Source organism: Aulonocara stuartgranti (assembly GCF_965226115.1).
Source record: "Aulonocara stuartgranti genome assembly, chromosome: 5".
NCBI lineage: Eukaryota > Metazoa > Chordata > Actinopteri > Cichliformes > Cichlidae > Aulonocara > Aulonocara stuartgranti.
The window spans coordinates 32,854,585-32,870,641 of NC_138943.1; the positions used below are offsets into that span (position 1 = coordinate 32,854,585).

The 16,057-nt window shown below is 41.5% G+C and overlaps 1 long non-coding RNA gene across 1 annotated transcript; it reads left to right on the forward strand.

Moving 5' to 3' along the window:
* Positions 1-13,032: 13,032 nt before the first annotated feature.
* LOC309707618 lies at positions 13,033-15,701 on the forward strand. The gene is made up of 4 exons (XR_014277028.1): positions 13,033-13,208; positions 14,123-14,265; positions 14,967-15,131; positions 15,209-15,701. It is a non-coding gene; the product is annotated as an uncharacterized lncRNA (long non-coding RNA).
* The last annotated feature ends 356 nt before the right edge of the window (positions 15,702-16,057 follow it).

A 16,057-nucleotide genomic window follows, 5' to 3' on the forward strand; every position in this document is an offset into this window, starting at 1 on the left:
TGACACAGCATGAGTCAAATGTAAGCGGAAAAGTAGCCGAGTTAGTATTTTCCCTGTTAGCTTAACCTAGGGACAGAGGCCATCATGACACATGTAATCAGCAAACAACCAACAGATAAAGCAGAACTGCTCAGGTTACACAGAAAAATATCAAAACTACATGAGTTAGAACAGGTTATCTGTTGGAGTATGTGTGTGTATATGTGTTACTTTATGCTCTGAGGTTATAGTTAAACCTGCATGCTCCGAGAGTTCCAGCAGTCAGGTTTCTTCTGACCTCGGCATATTTGCAGCTCTGATCACTTTTTAACAGGGTGTGCATTCGGAGAGTTCAGACGCTGCACACAACAGCAGATTTCCTTTGCTACTTTTACACTGGCTGAAAGAAAATGAAAATTATTTTCTGGAACTTTGATTTGATGGATAAGATGCGCCCCTGCTTATAGCTAGATCTGACAACAACACGGAGCTACTTCGAGTAGCGATGTTTGATGCTTAGGCTATTTATAACATGAAAGTTTTCCATGGCTAATAATACTATTATTATTACTATTATGAGTAAGTACAGACAACCGGGGGTTTGTTTAAAATCTGTATGGTCTTCCTTCTGCTAATGCTTAGCAATAGTTTCCAATAAGGACATACTGGTACCTGATGGGTAATGAGCAGAGCTGTAGTAACTACAGAGGGTGAAAGCTGATGAAGCCAGGTTGATAACAGAGGTGATGGTCAGTGAGCAGCAGTATGGCTTCATGGTAAGAAAAGCACTACAGATGCAATGACCTTCTCTATACTGGCGAAATATAGAGAAGGTCAGAAGTTGCAGTGTGTTTTTGTGGATCTGTAGAAAGCATATGATAGGGTGCCAAGAGAGGAGTTGTGATAGTGCAGGAGGAAGTCAGGAGTGGCAGAGAAGCATGTGAGCGTGGTTTAGGGCATGTATGAGGGTCATTTGCGACAGAAAAGTCTACAAGGTGATAGTGAGACCTGCTATGATGTATGGTTTGAAGATGGTGGCAAAAAAGGAGGCTGAGCTGGAGGTGCCAAAATTTTCAGAAGGGACAGGATTTGAAGTGATTACATCAGAGGGACAGCTCAGGCTGAGTGTTTTGGAGACAAAGTAAGAGAGACCAGGATTGCTTGGAATGGAGATGGTTTGGACATGTGCAGGGGAGGGATAGTGGAGCTGCCAGGCAGGACCTAAAGAGGAAGACCAGAAAGAAAATTCATGGATGTAGTGAAGGAGGACACGCAGAGGGTTTAGGTGATAGACAAGGATGCTAGGAAAAAGGAGAGATGGGGGCGACAGCTGCCAAAAGAAGAGGAAGAACACCACCATCCACACATACATATGACGCAATTAGCTCTACTTTTATTTGAATCTTTACACTTTGAGATTATACTATCACAAAACAGTAGGCTACACTCATATTTGTTTGGAAGAAGAAAGCAGTCTCATCTTCTCCACGGTCCTCTGTGCTCCACTTTGCATATTCGGTAGCAGTCGATTGACTCCCATCTTCGCAGTGCAATGACAAATGCCGTCATTTGAAGATATTGAAGTTAGTCGTGAAGCCGTGTGATAAAAGACTGAACTAAGCGCTAAGTGGTGAGCTTTCCAGTAAACAATTTTAAAGCATCATTAGCGCCCTCATTACACAACACATAGCATACTCAAGCCACAGCTCCATCTAGTTTAATAAGTATGATTGAATTCATTACGCATATACAGTACTTTCAAGTGATAACTAAAAATCTACTGAATGTGACATTAACTTGAACAAATATCTTCCCATATAAAATGTGTGTCTGTGTCTGTGTGGCAGCTCTAAGTGACACTTATCATGGCCAAACAACCCTGTGGTCTTCTATTTTGATGCACGTCATCCATCAGAGAGCACACAGTCTTCATTTATAGGGCTGCAAGAAGCCAAGCCAAGGTGAGTTCTCACAGTCTGCGACAGTCCGACCCTCATCCATGATTTGTGGCCCGGTGCACAGGCGCCGCTCTCCCCCCTCCTCGCCTCCTCGCTTTGTTCCGAGGCCTTGGGTTGGCGTGCGGTGGCTTGAGGACCCTACGAGGTGATGACAGCAGGAGCGCCGGGCCACTTGGCCGTGACGGGGATTAATGAGACACACATGGAAAATGAGATCACAAAACTGCGGCGGCGAAAGCCAGAAAGGAGGATTACCGAACACGAGCTCTCACCGCCTCGTTTCCAGCGAGCGGAGCCAGGGGGACACACCTGTACACGAAAGCCGGCTGACATACGCAACACTGGTGCAGATGGAGACGTGGCAGCTGTGCAGTCTCATTTTTGGCGTCTGGGACTCCCACTACTCCCAGTAAGAAAAGACATCTGCCAAGCTGTCGCTTTATCTCCTGTGGGCTTTCGCTCAAAAGAGAGTATCCAAGAAATAAATGATATCATCCTGATTTGTAGCCGGATAATCACACGCGTGTTTAAAACGGACTCCCTGAATATATCTGCAAAGGAAAAATCTATATTTTAATTTGGTTGTACAGTAATACTGTGCATCTCTGTACACGGAGACACAATAAATGATGAATGACTGTGTGCAGAGACAATGGCTATGACCTTTACGTATTACATCATCAGCGCATTAATAATGCATTCTCCAGCACTTTGCTTGGTGCCATTACTATGTTTCATATTGTGAATCGAAAAAACAACAACAGTGCATTCGGCTGCTCCTGCTTGCCAGCTTTGTCTGTCAACCAGAGCTTAAGGGCCTGTTTAAAAATTAATGTGTAGTGCTTACACTGTAAATAACTGCTGGTAATGCACCGTGGGTTATTTGAAATGTAAAACCTACTGTCATGCTTTGATTATCTATGTATCTGCCCAGAGCACGGAAGCAGTGTTCCGTGCAGCCTGGCTACTGGCTTACTTATTAAGGCTTGCTGTCACTTGTGAGCATGTTGAACAGCTCCCTTGAGTTGAGAAGCAATGGGGTTACTGCAACAGCATTTTCCAGGACGCTTCATGTATATACATATTGCAATGTAATCCTGAAGAGGTCATTATTTTTCTAAGGCTCTGAGGATTTGCTCCAAGCACCGCTGTATGCCACCATCACTGGAATCTTATTCTTTAATTTCACAGGAAAATATTATGACTACTTGTTACTCTCATCCGTTCTCCTTGTGCTCCTAATCCTGGAAGAGGCTTTTCCAGACGCATTCTCAGCAAAGAGCTTCACGCAGAGGGCAGACAAATAGCTTCTGGAGTCTGCTATCAATCAGTGTGTCAGCCCTCATTAGTTTTCTTCTGGATGTACCCTTAAACAAGCCCAACCTTGTGTCTTTGTAATTGTGTGTCTAGTTACTGATAGCAGCCTCCTGCCCAGTGAATAATTAATTTGGGTAAATTGTGCTGCTATAATTTAGACTCCTTCTGCAGTAGCCTCATGGTCACCCTTACTCTCTCTCAGACTGGGAGTCTATTTTCTGCCCTGTATCAATTTTTCATATTGCAGCTATTTGTCCTCAGGGGGACGGATGTCATCATAACACTGGAGTCTGAGTTTTCACCTGTCCCTGCGGCATTCCTCTGACACTTCCTGGACACTGAGGGAGACGACATGGTTGCACTTATTGTTACTTAAAGACACGTCCTTCTGTCTGATTAAGCCCCGTTGCTTTCAAAAACTTGACTGCTTTAAGTTCACAAAAATATTTTAGCCATGCTGAGTGTCTTTGAAACTTCAGTTCAGCTGCTACATTTCACCAGCGGCCACAATTGACCCGACACAGAGCCACATGAATGAGTGTCGGTGGCATCTGATTATCAGCTTGCCTGATGAATCTGGGCTCTGCCTCCCGCCCATATGCAGTTAAGAAAAAAAAGAGTGAGGCTTGCTCCAGATGGTCTTGCCCTTTAGAAGTCTCTCTCGTCCCTGTAATGGAGCGAGTTGGCTCTTACTCCCTACACTGAGCACTGGGATTGGTCCAGGCGGCTGCTGTTAATGAGCCTCGGTGTTCCCTTCTCTGTCATGCTGGGGGTTTCTGGCTTGCCGTATACCTCGCTTCTGTTTTATCTGCCCGTGTTTCTGCGTGGGATCAGAGGGGAAATTGGGAAGCAGGTTGGCAATGTGAAGGCAGCAGCAGCATCAGTCTGTCCATGCGTGCTGTAGAAAAAGCTGACATGCTAACCCAGTTATGTCTATACTCAGCACGATTTTCATCAGACAGATTGAACAAAGACTGAAAACTGCTACCTTTGATTCCTTCTAACCAAGGTCGCCTAATGATGATGGAGTTTCCTTTCTGTCTATCATGTAATATAGTTTTCTTCTTCTTCCTCATCTTTTTTTCTCCTTTATTTTATTTATTTATTTATATTGTTTGTTTTATTGGCATGATGCTATTTCATCCTCCATCAACTGTTGGCAGTAATGTTGGTACTGTGGCTTGTTTTCTTTCATTTATCTCACAAATATTTTGAAGAAAGTTCATCCATCTGTTTTATTGCCCTCAGCTGTGGATCCTCTGCACTTTAAACTTAGGGCTGTATTTCTGGGGCCCTGGGGCTAGCACGCTGCAGAGTCTAGTTGAGCGGTTTGAAATTTCATCACTCAGATTGTCTAAAAATCTCGGTTTTTATGTTCTTATCTACCCTTATCTTTGTTTTTCAGTGGCAAATGACTCACTCATGTTGTTTGAATGTAAACAGCAAGTGAAAAACAAAGCTTTTTTTTGTCCACTCAGGAACAGTAGAATATGAAAACAGCACATTTGACACATTATAAGCTTTTAGATTTGATTTGGTTTAGAAAACAGTTGTTTGCTAGCAGATATGACAAAAAATTAGCATTTGGTCAGCCATGTAAACCGCTGAACAAATGGTATATTACACAATGGTGCCATTCTGCCATTTGTTTGGTATTTTTGCTGGGCAGGTGGTAAACAGCAACTTTATCAGATGTTTTCCAGCAGTCACGTGTAGTGAGGCTGAAACAGGACTAAAATTAAGCACCACAAAAACAAAACAATGAGCTAAAAGACACTAAATGCTCTGCAGAGCAAAGGAAAACCAAAGAATTGATCATTTGCTCTGGGTTCATCAGTGTAAGTGAGCACTTTCACATTGCACAGTCATGGCATTTGTCCTTATTAAGAAATAATAAAATTATTGATCAGTGCTGCTTATTGTTCACAGTTCTGCAACAATAACAATCTAAACAGTAGCACTAACGACTCAGTCACTGTTCATTACGAGCTGTGGCCTTGCTGGATGAATGTTTAAATTTTACACATGTTTTTCCTCCTTCAACTACAAGCTACAAGCTGGTCTTACATATATACAACAAAGATGCTAAACAGGCTTGTACCACTTTAGGAAAAGAGCTGGACCTCACAGTGCAGCACACAGATGACTTTACATGCCTCCCCTCTCCAGGCTAGTGAGGTACTGTAGACCTAGTGGGAACATTCGTTTGAATGTGTAAGAATTTCCATGTTTTCCATGGTCATAAATTCTTCTGTGTCGTGTGTCATGGTAGGGTTTCCTTGTCTTTGCACAAACAGAGCCTCCTAGGAAAGACTGGGCAAGAGAGTCTATGCTAATTTCAGTGTGCTGGCCTGTAGTGAGGAGCTGAAATCTTTTCAGCCCTTTTGTCAGACAAAGATGCCAAAGTAGATGTTAGAAACTAAATTGCCCAATATGCCGTGGGACCTATTAACATAGTTATTATCATTACAAAGAAAATTTGCATAGAAATAAATTCATCACAGGCTTAAAAGTGCTCTTAACAGTACTTGGGAGTGACTGCTAAGGATACCCTCAAGTGCAAACCAAAAGAGAATACTGCTGACAAGCAGCAGCCCTCTCAGTGAAAATTAAAATCCATCAGTATAACTGGGTTTTTTTCAGATATTGAACAACACATCATGCTGTCAACGCCGTTCAAGGTCACATAAAATTGTTTCATTGCTCATTCAGCTGGTCCTCCCGCCCCCCCGCGGTAGATTGTCTAAAGGCCTGATCACAAGTAAACAGGCACCTGTTGTGTCTAGGAAATCATGAGAGGAAATCAGTCCAAGGATCTGCTCCAGTACTTCAGGAGCAACACATGGAGGAAATCTCCCTCTCCCAGTGTGCTTTTTTTAGATGCCCAGAGATGCCTCACTGATGCTCCAGGGGTGGCAAGTCAGACAAGATACTGTCACACGGAAAGCTTTTCTGGAGGAGGAAAAAAAGAAAGATTATCCATCTCCCTTGGATCTGGAACAGAACATACTGCACAGTCCCACAAGGATGGGGACTGCATATTGTATCACACTGCCTCCTGTGGCTGGATTCCCACGAAACAAGACGTGGATATAAATGCTCAGTACACTCAGTTCCTCTTCTGTGCTTTCTTATATTTCAGGTCATCTTAAAACGGATTCAGTATTTTTACCCATCACTGTATACACAATCCATCACTGTCACAAGTCTAACACAAGTGTTAGGGATCTTTATTAACGGTGTTTTCCAAGACTGTAGCAAGGCATATATCGGATGCCTTTATGGTGGAATGGCCAGACCAAAGATATTGCTCAATATGGCAGCCCAATGTGAGTGGGCTGAAAGGAACCTGAATGACCCAGATCATGAGAAGCATGTGCTGAGATAAAATAAAGACTGAACCCGTTTAGCCACAGTTCTCAATGATGTGAAAAAGAAACCAGCGACTGACCAGTAATAATAATAATAATAATAATAATAATGGATACTTTATTGATCCCCATGGGGAAATTACTTGTTTTTCTCTGCATTTGACCCATTCACTCAGTGAAGCAGTGGGCAGCCCACTAAGCAGTAAATGTGTTGATTGCTGTTTCACGGTTCAAGATTGTTCCAAAATGATTGTTGTTCCATTTCCCCTGATCTGGCTGTCTGTTGGATATACAGGGAGTGCAGAATTATTAGGCAAGTTGCATTTTTGAGGAATAATTTTATTATTGAACAACAACCATGTTCTCAATGAACCCAAAAAACTCATTAATATCAAAGCTGAATGTTTTTGGAAGTAGTTTTTAGTTTGTTTTTAGTTTTAGCTATTTTAGGGGGATATCTGTGTGTGCAGGTGACTATTACTGTGCATAATTATTAGGCAACTTATCAAAAAACAAATATATACCCATTTCAATTATTTATTTTTACCAGTGACACCAATATAACATCTCCACATTCACAAATATACATTTCTGACATTCAAAAACAAAACAAAAACAAATCAGCGACCAATATAGCCACCTTTCTTTGCAAGGACACTCAAAAGCCTGCCATCCATGGATTCTGTCAGTGTTTTGATCTGTTCACCATCAACATTGCGTGCAGCAGCAACCACAGCCTCCCAGACACTGTTCAGAGAGGTGTACTGTTTTCCTTCCTTGTAAATCTCACATTTGATGATGGACCACAGGCTCTCAATGGGGTTCAGATCAGGTGAACAAGGAGGCCATGTCATTAGTTTTTCTTCTTTTATACCCTTTCTTGCCAGCCACGCTGTGGAGTACTTGGACGCGTGTGATGGAGCATTGTCCTGCATGAAAATCATGTTTTTCTTGAAGGATGCAGACTTCTTCCTGTACCGCTGCTTGAAGAAGGTGTCTTCCAGAAACTGGCAGTAGGACTGGGAGTTGAGCTTGACTCCATCCTCAACCCGAAAAGGCCCCACAAGCTCATCTTTGATGATACCAGCCCAAACCAGTTCTGGCGTCTGAGTGGGACTGGAGCTCTCTGCCCTTTACCAATCCAGCCACGGGCCCATCCATCTGGCCCATCAAGACTCACTCTCATTTCATCAGTCCATAAAACCTTAGAAAAACCAGTCTTGAGATATTTCTTGGCCCAGTCTTGACGTTTCAGCTTGTGTGTCTTGTTCAGTGGTGGTCGTCTTTCAGCCTTTCTTACCTTGGCCATGTCTCTGAGTATTGCACACCTTGTGCTTTTGGGCACTCCAGTAATGTTGCAGCTCTGAAATATGGCCAAACTGGTGGCAAGTGGCATCTTGGCAGCTGCACGCTTGACTTTTCTCAGTTCATGGGCAGTTATTTGGCGCCTTGGTTTTTCCACACGCTTCTTGCGACCCTGTTGACTATTTTGAATGAAACGCTTGATTGTTCGATGATCACGCTTCAGAAGCTTTGCAATTTTGAGACTGCTGCATCCCTCTGCAAGATATCTCACTATTTTTGACTTTTCTGAGCCTGTCAAGTCCTTCTTTTGACCCATTTTGCCAAAGGAAAGGAAGTTGCCTAATAATTATGCACACCTGATATAGGGTGTTGATGTCATTAGACCACACCCCTTCTCATTACAGAGATGCACATCACCTAATATGCTTAATTGGTAGTAGGCTTTCGAGCCTATACAGCTTGGAGTAAGACAACATGCATGAAGAGGATGATGTGGACAAAATACTCATTTGCCTAATAATTCTGCACTCCCTGTACTTCACAAACATTAGCTGGACTTTCCTTCTTGACATGTTAGAAAGGCAGGGTCTGTTTATCTGAGCTTTTTGTTGCCAAACCAGCGTTATATCCAGCGGAGGCAATCGAATGTCACACACCACACACACAAATGGTTCATTGAAAAATCGTCACGGTGAAACATATGTGTTATATGCTGCATAAGGACCCCATCTATTCATCCATGCATCCATCCACCTTCTTAACTGCTGATCCAATTAAGAGTTGAGGGGAAGCCTATCCTAGCTGGCACCGTAGCTTGATACACCATCATCTCATTTATGCCATTCGCAAGTTGAGGTTAGACAATTCTGGTTTGAACAGCAGACGGTGAGAAAAGAAAGGCGTGCCAAGCATGTAGGTTTATTTCTTACCATTGTAGCTGTCATTGTTGGCAAAGACACAATCTGCAGACATTGTGTGTTTCTCTGTTTTACAGGGGAGAGCATGAACGCTTTACATAATTTCCTTAGGGACAATTAAAGTATTCTGATGCTGATTTAACCTACTATTAAGAGAAGGGCATGAGGACTTATTCAAATGAAAAAAAATCAAAATGCCAGAAAAACCTGTTTTTGTTTGTTATTGTCTGTAAGAGTGATAAGACAAGTGAAACGCAACAAGCTACACAAAACCTGCTTGAAAACTTTCTGAATGGACTGTACTGCACATGCTTTAAAACGAGTGTCAAGTGCAAGTATTTCTAGTCGATAGTTGAATTTATAGTGCCTCTGCTATTTCCTCTTGCAGAATCAGCCCTCATAACTACAACCCGTAATGAAAGCTTTTTTCTAAACAGTTTGAATAGTCACGAGTTATTTCTCCATCTGGCCACACTAAAGGTGAATTATTTATGCTTCTGTTGCTTCTATTAACCTTTAAAATTCTTTACTCCCATAATGCTTACAATTTTCTCTTGTTGAGATATTTCCCTGTATTCTCACAGGTCTACCTGAACAGATTAAATATTTTGTTGAATTTGTGAATGATTTGAACGTTTACTGTCACTGAGCCGACCGCTTCTTTTCAGTCACCCAGTCTCATCTGTGGTCAGATGAATGTGGGTCAAAAACTCATGTTTCCTCCCATCACACATTAAGACCTCTCTCCCAGAAGAGACAATTAGAGTGAGAAACCTGTGTTGGCTCAGTAAGCAAATAAAATTTCAGATATGTAATAACACAGAAGTGTGACTTGAGGCAATAGCAGAAGCCACTTCTGACACCTTACCAAGCGGGTTCCTGATTAAAGCTGCAGCAGACATAATAATATGACAAATGGCTGCAGGTTTTCATACGATCGGAGCCATTCTGTTCTTCTGTGCAGCTGTTAATAGAAAAGGCACTCGTGTAATAGTGTTTAAATGCAGCTTCTTCTTCTTTTTTTTTTAAATTTTGAAGCTGGGCACAGCTTGAAGTTTGAATGCAGCATTCGAAGGCTCTTTCTCCCTGGAGTTTCATGTGCCAGGAAAAGAAAGGCTCTCCTCTGGTCCCCAGTGAAGCAATTTGTTGAGGCAGCACACATACATTACACATCCAGGGTTCGGTGTCACTTATTATAGACAGGTCAGATCCTGATTGAAAGGTCGGGATATAAAAAGCAGCTCTGATTTGTCTCTTCCCTCTGAAATCCTACTCACACACTGAGGAGGAGGAAGTGCTATGAATCATTATTAACAGCACGGAGGACTCTCAGGGTGCGCCTCAACGGCGACTTCACAACAGCAGTGCTGTAGTAGTAGGTCATCCACAAATTAAAACCAGGAATAGTCCTATAAGCAAATGCCACTTTGAGATTTAGGGGATTGGTGACTTATGGTCCAACGCAGTCAGCTGACTGTGTTTCTTCCAGTGATAGATGAATCACAATGCTGCATTTATCATTAAGCAACAAAAATTAATTCCTTGCTACATCGTTTTCAGTTCCTTTGCCACGTTTTATTTTTTTAAATGCAAAAAATTGAAAACATAACATACACAACTGTCCATCTGGCTTACAGTTTGATGCATCTCTTCTTCTGGCCATTTCAAATACAGGGAAATGCCTGACTTTGGCGCCTCATTCTTGGTATTCTAATGAATGACAGCAGTGCCAACAGCAAGCAACAAAGAATACTCTAACTTGGCTAAAAAGTAACCTTATAATGAACTGATGGTTCATCAGTGATACGCTCGATGAATTACACTGAGTGATGCTCCTTCTGAGCTTGACTTTTTACATGGCTTTTTTTTTCCACCTGTAGTGACAAATAATTTGCATTATTTTTCACCTACTCGACTTCAAGTTCTTAAAACTATGTGGCTTTAATTTATATTTATATTTAATTTAATTGATGTCTTTCCAGTTCAAGGTTGTTCAAGGTTGGTGTTAGAATTTGAATAAAAATAGTTCTTGAAGCTGTGCATTGTATGGGGATATGTCTGTGAAGGTTCTCAGTCATCCAGGTCATCATGGTCCAAAGAGCTTGGAAAGAAAAGCGTCTCGACACCAACTAGGGAGGAGCAGGAAGACAAAGGCAACAATACTGTCATCCCCTATGTAGCAGGTTTATCAGAGAAACTCAGGAGAGTCTTCTCCATTCTCGTGTACTTCAGACCCAGCCACACACTCAGACAAAAGCTGGTTCATCCCAAAGACAAAACTCCTAAACACAAACTTAACAATGTGGTGTATGCTGTACAGTGCAGCGAGGAATGCCCAGACCTCTACACTGGAGAGACCAAACAGCCACTTCACAAGCGCATGACACAACATAGAAGAGCCACCTCCACAGGACAAGACTCGGCTGTGTTCACATTTTGGACAGAGAAGACAGATGGTTTGAAAGAGGAGTGAAAGAAGCCATCTATGTCCACTGTGAGCGACCATCTTTAAACAGAGGCGGTGGCTTACGATACCAACTGTCTGCCATCTATAATCCAGTTTTAAGAACCCTTCCCAGACGCCTTAACGCCCACTCACAACCTTTTGACGTCAGGAAATCGCATGATAGGGTGTCTCACAGTGGGTTCATCTGAAACCTTGGCTGATTGTGACTTTACACCCATTTTCACACCTTGGCTCGTGTGATTAGGTAGAGGATCATTGGGGCGTCCATGTTCCATGTGCTTAAATCTGGAGACTCCATTTGACCCTAGAGCTGAAGAAGCTTCTCAGATGAGAGGTGAAACGTCTTGAAGCAACTTAAAGAAGTCCAGACGCTTTTCTTTCCAAGCTCCTTAGATTGTATAGGGACTGCAATTTAACTTTTGCAACTTTTAAAATAAAATCTTAATTAAAAATGACAAATAGCAGACACTTTTTGTTAATTCTAAATAAACACAAGAAGTGCAAAAGACGTTCGGCAAATAACCATAAACATGACACAAAGCATTAGACCTTTATAATTAAAAACCCATAAATTATAGTTGCAAATCTACCCTGAAGTGTCCTCACTGAGGGTGGCAGTGCACAGATTCTGTTTTCAGCTCACAGTTATCAAATAAATTGCATGTTACACACTAGCTTGCTCCTTTGTAATAAAACAGTGTGGAGGAAAAAACGTGGTTCTAACATTAAAGCGGGTGAGCACACCGGTCCGTGCCCTGTATGTTTTCAATTTAACCCTTGTTGAATGAATGTGATTATGCAAATGACAACAGGACATCAAAAGACAGCTGTCCCGTTTTTTCTTTATAGTCAGTTGATGAGATGCAGTTGGAATTCAGGACTAAACTGTCCTCTATCATAACAGCAGTCAACTCACAAGCTAGGTCTTTGTTTGGAATATAACAAGTCTCCGACTGTGCTCAAAGAAAAGCTGACTTTGACTTTTTTCTGGCTTACACACATACGGCTCGGACTGCGTGTACACTCAGAAAAATTATGGTTCTTAAATGGTTCTTCAGATGTCTTCATGGTTCTTTAAAGAACCATCATACGTCAAAGAACCTTTTTATTTTGTGGATGGTTCTTCAGCTATTACAAATGGTTCTTTAAAGAACAAAAGGTTCTTCATCCTTAGCAATCTAAGTTTGATGGTGTAAATGGCATAAATATTTATTCACTATAATGAGGCTGTGAATTATACTGTGTGTTTTCTTTGTGTGCATGTGTGTGCGAAGGGGGAGGGCGGGATACCTGGCAATAGGAAGCTGAATATTCAAATAAAAGTTAGAAATATTTGCAAACAGTAGACACAATACACACATTCAAATACTGTACTTTAGTTTTAAATTTTAATAAAGCATTACTATTTTCTACTCCAAGGCATTGCTTTTGAGATTATTATATATTTTTGAAAATATAGCATAATGATAATACTAGTTATTGTAAACTTTACAAACCACCCAGCAGTATGTAAAGTCAAATTATAAAATACAAGTAAATAACAATTGCAGAACAGAATGTCAGTGTAATGGACACACACTTCGTTTTGACAAAGCGCACTGCTTAGGTAAATGATCTGAGTAGTTGTTCATCACTGAGCAATTTGTTAATATGTGTTTCGAGCCAAATAAATGACAGGGAGCGAGAGAGTGACGTCAGAACACGTCATACTATAACCTCCCGGGAGCGGACGGAGGGGTCCGTCGTTGGGATGCGCATGCGCAGACAGAGTGTGCGAGCGGCGGGCCTTGACCTTTCGGGAAAAAAAACCTCACGGACGGTGACAGCGAAACGGATAACAGTCTTCAGTACCTTCTGGACTTTGAAGCTGTGGATTCTGGGACTGTTAGAAAAGGTAAAACATTTTCATTAAAACCTTATTACTGTTTTGTTTTTGTTACTCGTCATTGTAGCTTGCTGTTAATGTTGTGCTAACAGTAGCGATTAGCTAGATACGTTAGCCGTTGATGTCAGCGCAATTTAGTATCCAACTGTTTTCTTAACAAAACCACTGTTATAATTAAGTGAAGCTGCTCCCAGCTAATTTGAACCTTTGGCTTCTAAAATATGTGGTTCAATTGCGTGCTGCGTACATAACCTAATGTCAGCTAGACCGAAATTAAAATTTAATATATTGTTAAAGTCACTAAAATGGCGCCTGAAGCCTGTTGTGAGCTCTGTGTCTGCTCTAGAAACTCTGAAATTCTGTAGATCTGAGCCGTACATTAAATACTCACATGAACCTGTACTTTGAATTCTGTATGAGCTGTATAAAATGCAGCTATGCATAAGCGTTTTGAATGAATAATTCGATTAGATAACTCTTTATTGTCTAATCAAATTATATAGAAATGAATATAAATGTGACATGAGAAGGTGTCTTTGACTGTTCCTGCATAACTTAGTTTCGGACTAGTTGACAAGTTATGCTCCGGTCATTTGATGTTTCCAAGATAGATGTTCTTTTGTAATATAGTTAATTTTTTTTTATATTTCATTTATCCACCATCATAAATCATACATACAAGCTAAGAAGAGGTCGTTATACTAACAAGAGGTATCAACGCTGGGCCAAAGTTCAGCACATGGGTAAAGTTTGTAATCCAGCCAGGGTGTAAATATCACTCAGCAGCCAGAGCTGAAGCAGGTAGCATCAACAGATAAATCTACTCTACCCGGCTTAAATCACAAGAGCACCTCTGACCAAAAAGCTGTAGATTTTTCTTGTTTGCACAAATTAATCCAGATTCACATTAATTGTGTTCACAGCTCCAACAAAATGAGGAAGAGGAGGGGGAGAAACACAATTAGGTTGAATTACAATTGGATGGAAGGCGAGGACAAGGAGAAGGAAGCTTAGGATGAGGAGGAAGAGAAGCAGCAGGAGCATCTTTAGGGCTCCCTATGATGAGGTTTGTTTCATTAATATGGTCCTCTCACAAAGAAAGATGACTTGTTTTAGTTCACCTACTTCCTGTATTAAATAGTGATGTGCAAAATGTTGTGAAAAACCATGGAGCAGGTATGCATAGTGCATCTGCAGGTAAATGAACATCAAATCTCTAAGACAGACTGAAATCTGTATATTTATCACCCTTATGATAAAACCCACGTCAGCCATTGGTTTATGGACTTTGTATTTTGAAGCCTCAACATTTGCTTTATTGCTGTTGCTATGTTGGGACCATATTAGGATGAGGGATCAGAATCTGGAGTCATGCACACTATTGTTTCATTTAGTGTGTATCCATAAGATTCGTACAGCAGATCCAAGTTGTGCCTTGAAAACAGGAAAGTCGTCTGCATAGAGGAGAACTGTAATAGCAGGCTTTTACAAAGTGAGGCTTTGTGCACTCGTTTTACTTCTGTCACCCTGTTTTGATGCAGATTTCACTTGAAATCAGGCAAGAACTGGACTTATTTTTTATAATGTGTTCTTGTGAATTAATTGTGTATCGCATATGTTTGATTTGACTTTCTGCAAGACAACAGTCGTCCACTGGCCAAAAAAGTTTTCCAAATACCTCCACGTGATCTAGCCTGGATTTAGAAAAGAATAGCACAAAAAATCTGCACCTCCTGCTTCAGATGAAATTTGTGTTTCTGTGTTCAGAGGCAGCGGTGAGAGGGGAGACCTCGGCTCATCCAGCTGGAGAGCCTGACCAGGACGAGTCGAACATTAACTCAGCTCTTCCAGGGCACCCTGCAGACTCGGCTGTTGGCAACAACGAGGGATGACGTGAACGCCAAACAGGAGTCCATCACAGGTCAACTGCAGGTATGCGAGTCAGACCTTCTGAGGAGGGTTTCACTTCTCTCTCTTCTTTATAATTGACTCTTTTCTCTCTCTTTCAGCTCCTTGTCTCAGAGTGGGAGGGGTTTGAAGCACAAAGGGAGGAACTTGTCGTTTGGTTGGCTGATATGGATGTCCGCCTGAGTGAGGTTGACCAGCTGACAGGAAACACCAGTGAAAAACTGAAACAACTGCAGGTGTGGGCTTGTTTTGATATGACATATATTTGATATGATACATACGTCAGAGACATTATCCTAAACTGAACTAACAAAGGACCATGAGTACAACATGAAACGTACATTACATAGCGTAAGGCTGAAGTTCATTGATCATTTTAATCATAAACTTGTTGAAATATTTTTACTGAACATGCAAACATCTGCTGATGAAAATGTGTTGATTTATTGGTCTGTTATGAAGCTATTGCTATTTCTAATGTGTTTTATCACTTTCTGATGTTTTATTAATTAAACAATACATGTATTATTTGTTGTGTTATCTGTAGCTATAGTATTTATATATATTTATTTATAGTATAGCAAATATATTTAATTATTACTGTTTAAAACACTAACTGACTCAAGACTTTGTGGACTGGTGCCAGCTGAACTACCTCCAGATCAACGCCAGTAAAACCAAGGAGCTGGTGGTAGACTTCCGCAGGCACAAGCATTCTCCACTGCAACCACTGAACATCCAGGGTATGGACATTGAGGCTGTGGACAGCTACAGGTACCTTGGTGTTCATCTGAACAATAGACTGGACTGGACTCATAACTCAGACGCCCTCTACAGGAAAGGGCAGAGCAGGCTGTACCTGCTGCGGAGACTCAGGTCGTTTGGAGTGGAGGGCCCACTCCTGAAGACCTTCTATGACTCTGTTGTGGCTTCTGCTATCTTTTATGGCG